At 43.7% G+C, this 11,889-nt stretch overlaps 2 long non-coding RNA genes across 2 annotated transcripts in view; both read left to right on the forward strand.

Annotated features, from left to right (window-relative positions):
• LOC109306818 overlaps positions 1 to 11,889 on the forward strand; it is a 515,505-nt gene that overhangs the window by 99,693 nt on the left and 403,923 nt on the right. The gene's annotated exons all lie outside the window — the stretch shown is intronic.
• LOC109306817 overlaps positions 1 to 11,889 on the forward strand; it is a 23,969-nt gene that overhangs the window by 8,114 nt on the left and 3,966 nt on the right. Inside the window, exon 2 of the long non-coding RNA XR_002100122.1 lies at positions 10,998 to 11,007. This is a non-coding gene — a long non-coding RNA (uncharacterized LOC109306817). The remainder of the gene's footprint in view (positions 1 to 10,997; positions 11,008 to 11,889) is intronic.

Consider the following 11,889-nt stretch of genomic DNA (forward strand, 5'->3'; position numbering starts at 1 on the left):
GGTCATAAACTACTACAAGACCATTTCAGGCTGGACATAAGGAAGAATTTCTTTACTGTCCAAGCCCCCAAGGTCTGGAACAGCCCGCCATTGGAGGTGGTTCAAGCACCTACGTTGAACACCTTCAAGAGCAAATTGGGTGCTTATCTTGCTGGGATCCTATGACCCCAGCTTTCTTCCTGCACTTTGGGCAGGTGGCTGGACTCGATGATCTTCTGAAGTCCCTTCCAGCCCAAATGTCTATGAAATCTATGAAATTGAATTCACCATATGGCTTAGGCTGGGTAAGATAACTAGTAGGGTCAATGTGCTTGACTTTAGGAACACTAACTTCAGTGTGCTTAGGAGTCTAGTCAATGAAGCACTGCAGGATAAGAGTATTGGTGAGATGGAGTCCAGGAAAGGTGGTCATTCCTAAAGGAAGTGATCCTTTGGGCACAGAGGGGGAATATCCCAGTATGAGGGAAAAGGAGCCAAAAAACTTCCTTGGCTAAACAGGGGAGCCTAAATACAAAAAAGAAGAGAGAGAGGTGGTGGAAGCGGGGGGAAGCTACCAAGGAATACACATACTTGGCCTGAATTTGGAGGGAGGCAGTTAATAAAGCCAAAGCAACTATAGAGCTGAAGCTGGCAACACAAATTAAAGATAACAAAAAGTCTTTTTTAGGTATGTAGGGAGTAATAGGAAGGCACAGGGCAGCATAGGACCCCTACTGAACAAGGAGGAGCACTTAGTGACAGAGAGGGGGGACAAGGCTGACCTATTCAATAAGTTTTTTGCCTTGCTGTTTTTGAACAAGGATCAAGGTAAGTCTCCTAATGGGTTCTTAGATGGGCATCAGAGGGACACCAGCCCATCAAGTGTTGATGCTGACTTAGTGCAGAGTCACTTGGATGGACTGGATGTGTTCAAGTCAGCAGGCCTGGATGAGCTGCGTTTGAGGATACTGAAGGCATTGGCCAGTGTCATAGCAGAACCACTGTTTGAGCACTCGTGGCACTTAGGTCAGGTCCCAGAGGACTGGAAAAAGGCCAGTTTGGTCCCTATTTTCAAGAAGGGAAGGAAGGAGGATCTGAGTAATTATAGGCCAGTCAGTCTCACCTCTATCCTTGGAAAGCTCTTTGAAAAGATTATGAAGGATCATATTTGTGGGAGTCCAGTGGGAAAAATAATGCAGCAGGGAAACCAGCATGGATTCATAGGTAGATCAGGCCTGACCAATTTGGCTTCATTTTATGACAGGACCACAAAATGCTTAGATGCAAGAGTAGAGGTGGAAATAATTTTCTTGGATTTTAGGAAGGCCTTTGATATGGTATCTTATCCTATTCTCATAAATAAATGAAGAGTCTGTGACAAATATTTACATGGTCTGATGGGTGGAAAATTGGCTTAGCAGTCATGCCCACAGAGAGGTAGTAGATGGGTTGGTATCGATCTGGAAGAATGTAGATAGTAGGTTCCCACAGGGTTCGGTCCTTGGACCTGTACTCTTCAATATCTTCATCAGTGACTTGGATGTGGGTGTGAAGTGTACTCTGTCCAAGTTTGCAGATGAAACTAAATTGTGGGGTGAAGCACGCACTCTGGAGAGTAGGGAACGATTGCAGGCAGACCTGGACAGGCTAGAAAAGTGGGACACGATAGGATGCAGTACAAGGACAAGTGCAGAGTGCTGCACCTAGGGCACAAAAATATCCAGCACACCGACTGGCTGGGAAGCGACCCTCTCAGCAACACAAAAGCGGAAAGGGATCTTGGAGTCACAGGATGAACATGAGTCATCAGTGTAATGAAATCATCAGCAAAGCTAACATGACTTTATCATGCATCAGCAGATGCACGACAAATAGATCCAAGGATGTGATACTTCTCCTCTATGTGGCATTGGTCAGACTGCAGGTGGAGTACCGTATCCAGTTTTGGGTGCTGTACTTCAAGAAGGATGCTGATAGACTAGAGAGGGTCTAGAGGAGGCCGCTGGTATGGTCAGGGACTTACAGGACAATCCCTATGAGGAGAGACTGAGGGACCTGGACCTCTTCAGCCTCCACAAGAGAAAGCTGAGAGGTGATCTTGTGGACACCTAAAAATTCACTATGGGGCACAGCAAAAGATAGGAGATGCTCTGTTTACCAGGACACCTCTTGGGGTAACAAGGAACAGTGGTCACAAACTGACAGAGGGCAAATTTAGGCTGGATATCAGGAAAAACTTCTTCACAGTAAGAGTGACCAGAATTTGGAATGGGCTTTCAAGGGAGGTGGTGCTGTCCCCTATGCTGGGGGTGTTTCAGAGACCCCATCTGACCCCAGCACTCTTTCCTGCCTGTGCAGGGGGTAGGACTTGATGATCCGTTGAGGTCTCTTCTGACCCTAGCATCTATGAATCTATGAACCTCATCAATATCACAGAGAGCACCTGTCACTGAAATACATAGAAACAATATTAATTTCAGCTTAGGAGAAACATTTTCCCTCCCATTACTAAGCAATTTTCAAGGCAAACCAATTTTGTGAGTCAAAATTATAGTGTGTGGACTAAAATGGGACATATGATGGAACTTTAAATCAGGGTGACTTAACTCTGGAAATGGTAGTGCTTCTCTATAATTAACCCTGAGGAACAGGAGTCCTCTTAATACCAACTCTTCTACACCTCAAGTTCTTGCTGACTATTCCAAGAAGTTTGAACTTATATGAACTTCTTCCATGAGCCTCCTTTGCCTCTAGCTCATTTATCTTATCTTCTATTTCTGGCCCCTTTCTTCGACCCCATCTGAGCTAAGATTTCATAGATTTCATAGACATTAGGGCTGTAAGGGACCTCAGAAGATCATCAAGTCCAGCCCCCCACCCGAAGGGCAGGAAGTCAGCTGGGGTCATAGGATCCCAGCAAGATAAGCATCCAGTGTACTCTTGAAGGTGTTCAATGTAGGTGCTTGATCCACCTCTGATGGCAGGCTGTACCAGACCTTGGGGGCTCGGACAGTAAAGAAATTCTTCCTTATGTCCAGCCTGAAACGGTCTTGCGGTAGTTTATAACCATTTGACCTAGTCATCCCTTGGGGCGGTCTGGTGAACAAAAGGTCCCCCAGATACTGGTGGTCACCCCTGATAAACTTATAGGTCCTCGTTGGGTTATTTTTTTGCCACCAGTTTAAGTAGAAGAAAAATTCCATAGTGATCAGTATTTTCAAAAGTAAGCTCTAATATTCAGTGCCTCAAGGGCTGTGTGCTCTGCTTGAGACTTCATGGGCCTAATTTTCAGAGATACCTGAGGACCCATAATTCCACTGGAAGTCAGAAGATTCAAATGGTCTGCATCTCACCTGCAGTGTTTCCGGCTGAATATCCCCACCAAAGTGGAGGCACATTGAGTGAGTGCTTTTTTAAACATGTCTGTTGTCTGAATGAAACTTAGAACAATAGTGCATTTTCATCAGTGACTACTAAGTGAGTTTGGTTTTGGAGATGCCTGCATTTGTTAGATCTGCAGGCTCATGGTTCTAGTCCTCCCATTACTCTATTCTTGAGAAGAATAGCGCATGTGCTCTTTGTAGTGTCAATGTGAGATTTATAATGCCTTTAACTGTTCATTTCCTTATTATTTTGTGCACAGGTTCAGTAACTGATGTGAGAATAACAACACTACAGTTTCCTTAGCAACCTTAACTAGTTTTCAAAACAATGATTATTTTTCATGTTTTGGAATAAGCATTGATTTGCAGGTTCTGGAAGGAAAAGGCAACTATCTTCTAGGAAACGATTGGCAGTGATGAAGGTTGCAAATCAACCCTCTAGTCATGTCTGTGGTATGAGATTTAAAGACCAGCAACTTTAAGCAAAATGAATTCAAGACTGTCAACTTTTTATTCTGTTATTCCCTAAAGTGCAAAAAACCCCACTCAGTTCTGAACACGAGATCCTGGTCTCCTCTGATTAAAAAACAAAACAAATTAATTTTGGGATATCAATAAGTAACACAACATCCACATTTTTCCTTGATTAAAATGAAATGCCAGTAATATATAGATATATAGTGGCGTTTCATTTTAATTATGGAAAAATGTGGATTTTGTATTTTAAAAAAAAAAAAAAAAAAAAGGAACCCAAAATTGGGGAATTTTTTAATCTGAGAAAACCAGGATCCCTGCTGAACCCATATTGATCCAGGCTGTTCTGAAATTTTTTCCATGTTGCTAACAAGATCTAGAAATCTGGGTTTTATTATGGCTAACAACTCAGTAATCCCTAAAAGCAATTATGTTGGTAATTCGGGTTTCTATCCTCTTCCCATATAAACAAGCTGATTCCACTTGCTGATGGGATCAGGTTGGAGTTAATCTTTTGAACTTTTAGAGTACATTAAAATGTGTTGCCTAGAAAGGTAAAGGGCATATTAGCTAAAATAGAGATTCAAAATGCATACCAGCAGGACTGATGTATTGTGGTACCTCTGATAGAATTAGTTAACCATTATGTCCATTAAGAGTAATGCCTCTAGTAACTATCATTTAGATATATTTTGGGTGTACACATGTGCTTTAATGCATAGTAGCCTATTTTACTGTGCATTTAAAGTATCACATAAAAAAGTGTTATCACATTAATGCACAGTAAAATAAATTACTGCACATTAAGCGACACTTAAAAACCATGCACGTTCATTACTATGCATTAAGGCAGCCTGATGCGCATTTGTTTAGCTCACATTTTGGTACTAATTTTAATGCACATTAGGAAATGTACCCTAATGCATGTGTAGACATAAACTTTGATACCAGAAGTAACCTAAAAGTAGCATCAAGAACATTTTGGGCCACTTCAAAGTAATTTACCAATGAGGTGTTTCCTCCTTTCTGATCTCATCAAGAGTTTCCTCGGTTACCTGACACACACTATAGAATAAAGATAGTTATGAAACTCTATTGGTCATAGATTGAAGTCATTCCACTACCTCCTCTTCTTCACCAGCAGGTTTAACCTATGCTTGTTGTTAGGAGGTACAGTTCTTAATTTGTTAACTGTTTTTCATGAAAAGTAGCTTATGAAGTAATAAAAAATAGTAGAAGGAGGAAAAAAAACAAAACATTGGTACTGACCAAGAAACCTGAGATCTGAATAAAATGAAGAATCTCTAAAACTGTTAAATACAGGAGGCTGCAATGGCATGATTTACCTGATATGTGTCACGGTGATTAGCAGAGTCTAAATTGCTAAACAAGTAGAAAGTTGAAGTTTGAAATGAGCTGTGGGGTTTATAAAGTGAATAGATAGAAGGTTGCTTTATGTCAAGAGTTGTAAAGGAAAAAGATCTTGTGTGGACAGGCAGACAGCTGTGAGGACTCAGTAAGACCCCAGTGACTCTTTTGAGACTGTTGAAAGGTGCTTACAGTAATCCCATGGCTATCAAAGGACCATCTCCCCAGTTCACTAGCTATCAGAACAAGGCATGGCAGGCAAGGCAGGACAGGGTGCCAAAGAGGGAAGCAGACCATCAGGGACATCGTCCTATTGAAGAGGCTTTAGGTCTGCTCCTCATGTCACTCAGTGCCTTATTCTGACATAAGGTTTCCTGAAATGCTCCTATTTTAAAGGGCGCCCTGGCTTAGGAGAGGAGAGCTGTATCCTTGGAAAGGTCGTCTTGGACTCATTTGTTTCTGCCATCTCAGCTTTATGACAATAAACATTGCTGACTTGATTCATAGATTTGTGCAAACAAATGCATCACCAAAGTCTGAAAGGAGAATCTCCAACATTTGACTAATGGCTTCAGGAAACAATTCATTGTTATCATTTGGAGGGCAAAATAATGACAGCCTAAGAAAACAGAGAGTATTTTGGGCATGTCGGGGCTTAGGCTAGCATGCATAGAATGCTATTCATATACTCCTAAGGGCAAGCATACAGACACTCCCTGCACTCAGTAAAAGGACACTGGTCTTGTTAGGAATGGCACTGCTTGGATTCCTTCCCCAGTGTCTTTGTCAAAGAAGTTACAATGCATAACTCCCTATGCAACCATCTGGCCTTATGTGTCCTCCCTCTGCCTCTGTCCATTTATTTTACTCATGTCTCAATCCTGACATCTCAGTAGCCTCAGTATAAAAGTGAATCTGGCCTTAATATTATGAACAGTTAAGGATGTAAAGCAACTAACTCATTTTTCAGTGCCATGAAATAGATAACAATAAACAACTACAAAACTTGCCAGAATGCCTTAAGAATCTGGTATTCCTACCTGAGTAACCATTTGGGTGTCTGCTCTGCTTTTTCTTGGTCACTGGATTGGTTCTAAGACATTTTACCTTGAAAATGCAGCGCAGGGGACAGGGAGCATAGTTCAACTTTTGCTTACTTGTTCTTACTACTTTATTTCAGTGAGGGTTTTTTTCTAGAAGGGTAATGAAATGGTGCTTGATGGGGGGGAAAAAAGAAAAAGATCAGTGTTTCTTAATTCTTTGGGTGAACCATAATCACTTGAGGTTTAAGAGAAACAAAGACTAAGAGATTAGGAAAATTATAGGGCTGACTGTATGTGCTCTGAAATTGAGGAAAGAGGTAATAGATTTGTGTTTTCAAGGCTTTCTTGCACTTCAAAGTCACTGTTGCATTCTCTAATCACACATAATAAACAAGTAGTAGAATAGCCCAGCATGTGAAATTCTGAGTACTAGTACTATATAGCAATGTTTATAAAGAGACTCTTTAGCAATGGGAAAAGCAATTAAGAAAGGCATCAGTGAAGCTACAGTTTTAGCATATGGCTCAACATGGGGAGTTGAGGGGGGAGTTAAACCACTAGGGGGCAGTTAAAATTATTCTAATATGATTAAACATGAATCGTTTAATTTCTTTCTTCAAAATTGCCTTTTTAGGTACTGGAGGAAAGTGGCATAAACTACTAACCCCCAATTCTCTACTGCTCTTCATTTGTCTAGTCTTTCACCCCTGTGCCAAACAGGTGCAAAACAGTACCACCCCATGAGAATGGACAATTCTGATTTGGTGGCTGACTTTCCTCAGCTGTAAATGACTAATCAAGATGCAAAGCAGCAGAGTTGCATGCAATATATTCTGTTACGGTGCTTGTCTAAGTGCTGGGAACATTTTGTGTTACATAGGTAATCTCTATAAACTATTTAACTAATGTCAGTGGTAACACTTCATTATGTTGTCTGTGAGAAAATGATTAATGCTGACCTACTAGCCATCACTGTCTCCAGGCTCTAGCATAAAAAACATGAAACCATTAGGGATATTTTATGCAGCTAACACCACCCTAAGGAATGACTCTCCACCCTATTATGCCTATTGCGCAATGCAGCTCTGTTGGAGAGTGGGGAATCAAGGCTTTAAATGGTACAAAATTCTCCTCTCATTGTGGAGGCTTTATTTTTGCTCAGTACTTATACATCTTCCAGGATAGCTGACCTGCTGGCGAGGGCTTTTAACAAGGTGCATCTTGGGATCTGTGTGCTGTCAGGAATGCAAGCCGGGAGACAGTCAAGCAGATGTTAGATGTTGGCAGTCAAGGACATAGGTTGAGAGACCGGAATGACGTCGGGGTGGCAGGGAACTGAGGGTTACCAGTGTGGGACTGAAATGTCTATACACAAATGCTAGGTGTATGGGGAATAAGAAGGAGGAACTGGCACTCCTGCTAGTAAATAGGGAATATAATCTTGTTGGAATAATGGAGATGTAGTGGGATGCGACGCATGACTGGGCTGCATGCATAAAGGACTACAGACTGCACAGAAGGGATTGGGTAGGGAAGAAGGGAGGAGGTGTAGCTCTATGTAAAGGAGAAGTATACCTCCTCAGAGATCCAAATTGGTTTGAGAGAAGGGTGACTCGAGACCCTGCGGGTCAAGATATGGGGGGAGAGGGAGAAGGGGCTTGGTGGTAGGCATCTACTACAGACCACCATGCCAGGAGGAAGAGCTGGATCTGGAATTTTCCAGAGAACTGATGGAGGCTGAACATCAAGGAACATAGTTGTCATGGGTGACCTCAGTTACCCTGCCATATGCTGGGAGGAGCACTTGACTAGATCTGACTGGTCGTGTAGGTTTTTGACCTATGTGGACAAACTTTATTCACTACAGGAAGTGAAGTAGCTGACCAGGAGGTAGACTTCGTTGTATTTGGTTCTAGCCAAAGGGGGGATGACCTGGTAGGAGATCTGGGGATTGACGGTAATCTGGGAGATAGTGATCATGAGGTGATAGAATTCACAGTTAGTCATACAGCAGGGAAGTCAGCTAGTAGGGCAGAGGTGCTTGACTTCAGGAAGGCTGAATTCAATGAACTTAAGAAAATAGTGAGAGAGACCCTATGGGAAAAGGGAATTCAGGAAGGGTGGTTGTTCCCCGAAGAAACAATCCTCAGAGAATGGAAAAGATCTATTCCTATATGCAGGACAGGTGGGAAAGGGGCTGGGAAGAGGATGCAAGGAGTGATTAAAAAAAGAAAAAGGAGGCTTATGGGCAGTGGAAACAAGGGGTAGTCACTAAGGAGGAATACGCAAGTATAGCCCATATTTGAAGGGAGAGGATAAGGAAGGCGAGGTTGGTGACCAAGTCAGGTTGGCAATTGAAATCAAAGACAACAAGAAGTCCTTCTTTAGGTATATAAAGAGCAGGAGGAAGACCAAGGGAAATGCGGGGCCCTTTCAGACTGGGAAGAGACCGCTGAAAACAGACAATCGGGAGAAAGCTGAACTATTTAATGAATACTTTGCATTTGTGTTTCTGCAATGGTTGTCAGATACTGAATGGATGCCGAGGGGGAGGGGGAGATTGCTAACCAATGGTTAGTGTCAAACTGGTGAGGGAGCACTTAGAGCAGCTCAATGACTTCAAGTCGTTAGGACCAGATGGACTGTACCTGAGCTGAGAGTGCTGAAGCACTTGGCTGGAGTCATTGTGGGACCATTGTGAAAGGTATTTGAAGACTCATAGTGCTTGGCAGAGGTCCCAGGAGACTGAAAAAGGGCCAATATGGTGCCAATCTCTAAGAAAGTAAGGAGGGGAAACTATAGGCCGGTCAGTTTGACCTTGATATCGAGTAAGATTTTGGAAAAAAATATCAAGAAGTCCATTTGTGAGAGACTGGCAGAAGGCATGACACTGAAGAATAGTCAACATGGTTTTTTGTGAGCAGGTCCATCTGACCAACCTCATTTCCTTCTATGATCAAGTTGATGAAAGGAAGAACTTCTTTATGGTAAGGATGACCAGAATCTAGAATAGACTTCCCAAGGAGGTGCTGCAGTCCCCAACCTTCATAGGTTTCACAGACATTAGGGCTGGAAGGGACCTCATAAATTCATTGGGTCCAGCCTCCTGCCCAAAGGGCAGGAAGTCAGTTGGAGTCAAATGATCCCAGCAAGATAAGCATCCAGATGTTTCTTGAAAGTGTCCAGAGTAGGTGCTTGCACCACTTCGGGGGAAGTCTGTTCCAGGCCTTGGGGGCTCAGGCAGTAAAGAAGTTTTTCCTTATGTCTAGCCTAAAATGGTCTTACAGGAGTTTGTGACCTTTGGACCTTGTCATCCCCTGGGGGGCTCTGGTGAACAGGCATTCCCGCAGATCCTGATGCACAACCCTGATGTACCTGTAGGCTGCCACCAAGTCACTCTAAGCCTGTGCTTCTCCAGGCTGAAGAGTGCCATAACTCTCAGCCTGTCTTCGTAAGGCCTGTTCTCTTGTCCTCTGACTATGCATGTGGCTCTCCTCTGGATTTTCTCAAGCTCTCCATGTCATTCCTAAATTGTGGAGCCCAGAACTGGATGCACTACTCCAGCTGCAGCCTCACCAAGGCTGAGTACAGTGGGAGGATTACATCCTGGGTCTTGCTTAAGATGCATTGATATATGCAAACCAGAGTTTTGTCCACTTTGCCAGCTGCGGTATCGCAGTGGTGGCTCGTGTTCATCTTGTGGTCAATCATGACCCCCAAGTCTTTTTTTGGTCATATTGCTAGCGAGTGCAGTATTGCCAAGCCTATAAGTATGGTGTGGGTTTCTTTTTCTGAGATGAGGCACCTTGCATTTCTCCACGGTGAATACCATCAGGTTTTCATCCACCCACCTTGCACGCTTATAAAGACCAGCCAGGATCATGAGCCTATCCCCAAGCGTGGACACACTTCCCCAAAGTTTGGTGTCATCAGCAAACTTAGCCAGTCTACTTCTAATGCAAGTGTCCAGATCCTTTATAGATTTCATAGACATCAGGGCTGGAAGGGACCTCGGGAGATCATCGAGTCTAGCCCCCTGCCCAAAGGGCAGGAAGTCAGCTGGGGTCATAGGATCCCAGCAAGATAAGCATCCAATTTACTCTTGAAGGTGTTCAATGTAGGTGCTTGAACCACCTCTGCTGGTAGACTGTTCCAGACCTTGGGGGCTCGGACAGTAAAGAAATTCTTCCTTATGTCCAGCCTGAAATGGTCTTGCAGGAGTTTGTGACCGTTCGACCTCGTCATCCCTTGGGGCGCTCTGGTGAACAGACGTTACCCCAGATCCTGGTGGTCACCCCTGATAAACTTATAGGTGGCCATCAGATCACCCCTGAGCCTGCGCTTTTCCAGGCTAAAGAGTCCCATGGCTCTCAGCCTCTCATCGTAAGATCTGTTTTCCTGATCTCTGATCATGCGTGTGGCTCTCCTCTGGACTCTCTCAAGCTTCTCCACATCCTTTTTGAATTGTGGAGCCCAAAACTGGACGCAGTACTCCAGCTGCAGCCTCCCCAAGGCGAGCACAAGGGGAGAATGACGTCCCGGGATTTGCTCGAGAAGCATCTATGGATGCACGCCAGCATTTTGGTCACTTTACTAGCCGCAGCATCGCATTGCAGGCTCGTGTTCATCTTGTGATCAATGATGACCCCCAAGTCTCTTTCTTCGATAGTGCTATCCAACGTAGCACTGCCGAGCCTATAAGGATGCTGCAGGTTTTTCCTCCCAAGGTGGAGAATGTTGCAGTTTTCAGTGTTAAACACGTCTGCCCATTTGCTGAGCTTGTCCAGTCAGGTGCATGGACCAAGGTCTGACCTCAGAGCCAGTTCCCCAGCTATTGGACTGTGAAGTAGTTGAGGAAGCAGTTGCCCAATTTTTCCATGAGATCATGGGACAACAGGTCTAAAGATTTTTTGAAGTCCAAATATCAACCTCTTCTCTTTTGTCCAGGTGATATGTCACCTGATCATAGAAAGAAATGAGGTTGGTCAGGCAAGATCTAACTGCAACAAACCCGTGTTGGCTATCCCTCAGAATGTTGCCTTCTGTTAGCCTGTCAAGAATGGTTTCTTTGATAATTTTTTCCAAAATTTTCCCAGGGATTGAGGTCAAATTGATTGGCTTGTCATTTACTGGGTCATCTTTTCTCCCTTTCTTGAAGGTGGGCACCACTCTGACCCTCTTCAAATCTTCAGGTACTTTGAGCATCACGAGTTCTTGAATATCCTTTCCAGTGGCTGTGGTATGTCTGCCAGTTCCTTTAGCACTCTTGGGTGCAATCTATCCAGACCAGCTGATTTTGTGGGTCCAAGCTCTCAAGATGCTCCGTCACAAGATCCATGCTAATAGTGGGTATATGTTCACCCTCACCCTGGTCATTCCGCATCATGTTAGGCAGGGTGGTCCCTATGGGTTGGTGAAAAACCAATGTAAAGTTATCATTAAGCAGATTGGCATTTTCATGGGTGTCGGTAGTCAGCTGTCTTAGCTGGTTTAGCAGGGATCCAATGTTGCCCTTGTTTTTCTTTCAAATCCCCACATATCTACAGAAGGACTTTTTATTGTTCTTGATTCATGTAGGCAGTTGGAGTTCAGTTGCAGCCTTGGCTTTCTTAATCTGCTCCCTGCTGGTGTGGACCAGTGCA

The sequence above is a fragment of the Crocodylus porosus genome, unplaced genomic scaffold, assembly GCF_001723895.1.
Source record: "Crocodylus porosus isolate Cpor-Errol unplaced genomic scaffold, CroPor_comp1, whole genome shotgun sequence".
Taxonomy (NCBI): domain Eukaryota; kingdom Metazoa; phylum Chordata; order Crocodylia; family Crocodylidae; genus Crocodylus; species Crocodylus porosus.